The sequence below is a fragment of the Peromyscus maniculatus genome, chromosome 13 (assembly GCF_049852395.1).
Source record: "Peromyscus maniculatus bairdii isolate BWxNUB_F1_BW_parent chromosome 13, HU_Pman_BW_mat_3.1, whole genome shotgun sequence".
In the NCBI taxonomy this organism is placed as follows: Eukaryota; Metazoa; Chordata; class Mammalia; order Rodentia; family Cricetidae; genus Peromyscus; species Peromyscus maniculatus.
In genome coordinates, this window is record NC_134864.1 from 26,421,164 (window position 1) to 26,424,586 (window position 3,423).

The following is a 3,423-nucleotide window of genomic DNA, read 5'->3' on the forward strand; positions in this document are numbered from 1 at the left end:
CCTAGAAAGTTATATTTGAGACCTGACTGGCCAGTATTGAGGGTTGGTAGTGGTAGGGAGTGAGAAGAGAGTAAGCAGGTAGTTTTGAGCACCATTTGGCTAGGGTTGAGATCACTGGTGTGGTGGTTTGAATAAGACTGTCCCCCTCATCCACGGGCTCATAGATTTGAATGCTTGGTCATTAGGGAGTGGTGCTACTTGACAGGGATCAGGAAGTGTGGCCTTGTTGGAGGAAGTGTGTCACGATGGGTGGGCTTTGGGGTTTCACATGCTCAAGCCAGATCCGGTGTGTCTCTCTTTCTGCTGCCTATGGATCTGCATGTAAAACTCTTAGCTACTTCTCCAGCACCATGTCTGCCTGCACGCTGTCATGCTTCCTGCCAGGGTAGCAATGAACTAAACATCTGAGCTGTAAGCCAGCCCCTTTCAAATGTTTTCCTTTGTAAGAATTGCTGTGGGCATGGTATCTTTTCATAGCAATAGGGCACTGATTAAGACAGCTGGTGTTTAGGTTTGTATCTGAAATGTCCCACAGCCTCATGATCTGGTCCTATAATGCCCAGCTTGGGGTACTGTTCTGGGAAGCTGTGTTACTGCCCCGAAGTGAGCATGGCTGGGTGTTACAAGGCATTGTTCTCTCGGCATCAGGACCATCATGTTCACGAAATCAGCAGCACCATCACAATCAGGCTTCCTACAAGAATAGGATAGGGAGGGTCCAGCCACTCCTCTCAGTCTTTAGCATGCATTCTGCCCTGACTTCATGTGACCTTGCAGTCTCAGGGATGCATTAAAATATACAGAGTGAAGAAGGCTAGGGAGAGAGGGCTCCATTTCTGTCATCATCCTTGCTGAATGAAGACTTTACAGTGTGATTGCTTTGGGGCTGTCTACCCTCCTGTTGGTAACTCCTCACTGATGCTCTGTATGTAAGTTCAATAAACCCATTGGCTCCCCACGGTGTGGTAGGTTATTGTCTTAGTTAGGGTTTCTATTGCTGTGAAGAGACACCATGACCATGGCAACTCTTACAAAGGAAAACATTTAATTGGGGTGGTGGCTTAAAGTTTCAGAGATTTAGTCCATGTTATCATGGTGGGTCATGGCGGCATGCAGGCAGACATGGTGTTATTGAGGTAGCTGTGAGTTTTACATCTTGTACAGGCAACAGGAAGTGAACTGAGACACTGGGCAGTATCTTGAGCATAGGAGACTTCAAAGCCCACCTCCAACAGGGATGCTTCCTACAACAAAGACATACCTCCTACTGGTGCCATTCCCTTTGGGGGGCATTTTCTTTCAAACCATAACAACTGTGCTTTGGTTTGCTGTTAGGACCTTAGGAGAGAGGGTAGATGTTACCCGTTCCCACCAGGGAGAGAACTTCAACAACACTGATGAAAAATGGATCACCAGAGATGAGCCTTTGATTGTTGTTGCCTAGATCTTAGTTTTAGCCTTGTTCTCTGCTTCATGGTCTTCAAGAATGTGAATAGTCTGCCACACATTCTCACCACTATGATCCGAGTTGCCCCACCACGCCTTCCTCACCACAATGACCTGCAATTCTTTAAAACCACAAGCCAAATAAATCTTTCCTCCTTAGATAGGTAGTTATAATTGTCAACTTGACACAATCTGAATCATCTGAGAAGGGAGCTCAATGGAAGACTGTCTAGGACATATAGGCCTGTGGAGAACTGTCTTGATTATGTTAATTGAGGTGGGAAGACCCCCTCTATCCCCAAATCTGGACATTACCATTGGCCTGGACACTGGACTGAACGGAATAGAGAGAGAGGGAGCTGAGCAGCAAACATATATGCATTTATTCACCCTCTACTCTCTACTCTGTGGCCAATGAGACTAGCTGCTTCAAGTCTCATTGTTCTGACATCCATAGTGATGGATGGTAACCAGGAAGTGTGAGCTAAAATAAATCCTTTCTTGCCTAAGCTGCTTTAGTCAAGGCATTTCATCACAGCAACAGTAAACAAAACCAGACACCTCTTTAACTTGTTTCCGCCAGGTGTTTTGATTACAGTAGCAGAAAATTAAGCAATACAGATGGTTCTGTAGGATATAGTCTGGCCTTATCCTTAGCACAGTGGGGGACACGGATGGGACTAAGCAGGGAAAAACCAAGTCATGACTGAAAGGAGCACATCTGTCCTCTTTTCCTCCTTGCCTGCTGGAGGCAGTTGCTGTCATGAATGACATAGTAACAATCCAGAGCAGAAGTTCAGATTAACTGATGGCTTCCGAGGAAACAAGTGATCACTGGTGCCCTTCATGCTGGGAAGGCAACAGTACCAAAGACAGAAACTTGGGAAAAGCTAGCTAGCCACATGTACAAAACCACACCAGATGTTATCTTTGTACTTGCATCCAGAACTCATTTTTGGTTGACAATAAGCTTCAGGAGCTTCCTTGGGTTGTGCAAAAAAAGAATGAATGTAAACACGGACTCATTATGAGAGGAAAAAGACCTCCAGGAAACAGGGAAAGGAAGACAAGACCAGAATGAAGGTCAGGGGACTGGAGAGGACAATGTTTGTGCCGGCAAAAAACAAAAGGAGTGGAAATTCTGCAGTGATTGGACCTGCTGTGATGGCACACATTTCTAAGGAGAGGATTAATAAGCTGTCAAAACTTTAAACAAATAGAATTTTTTGAGCACATAAAGGCTTTATTGAAATGTGTTGGACATGAATCTCATTTGAATATTGAATTAATTGAAAGCCTTACGTCTGAATATTTCCATGGAGTTTACTCTTCTTTATAAATCTCATTTGGCTTTGTGTTTTAATATTTAAGGTAACAATAAGAACTGATAATTGAAGAGTTTGTATTGAAGCAACTGATGGTGAGAGGTATGAGGGGGCTGAATGGTAAATGGGCACCTGCTGTGGATATCGCTCTATATAAATAAAACACTGATGGCCAGTGACCAGACAGGAAGTTTAGGTGGGACAAGGAGAGAGGAGAATTGGGGAAACAGGAAGAAGGGGGGGGGGACACTGCAGCCACTGCCAGGACAAGCAGCATGTAAAGACGCCAGTAAGCCACCAGCCACGTGGCAAGGTATAGATTTACAGAAATGGGTTAATTTAAGATATAAGAACAGTTAGCAAGAAGCCTGCCACGGCCATACAGTTTATAAGTAATATAAGTGTCTGAGTGATTATTTTACATGTGGATTGTGGGACTGCGGGGCTTGGTGGAACCTGGAGAGAAGCCCTCCAGCAACAGGCACCCTTGTTATGTGGGAGGTGGGGCCATAGCAGAGACGAGAGATGTGGTGTGTGGTTTTCTGTTGGGAGCAGGACTGACTATAGAAGGGAAGTACCACTTAGTGGCTCAGTCTCAAATTTACCACCCTGCTGGTTTGAATTTCACTATGACCATTGTAGTTTTAAATGC

The 3,423-nt window shown here is 44.8% G+C and overlaps 1 pseudogene; it reads left to right on the forward strand.

Annotated features, from left to right (window-relative positions):
* Positions 1–1,987: 1,987 nt before the first annotated feature.
* LOC121822139 (small ribosomal subunit protein eS24 pseudogene) lies at positions 1,988–2,627 on the forward strand (annotated as a pseudogene).
* The last annotated feature ends 796 nt before the right edge of the window (positions 2,628–3,423 follow it).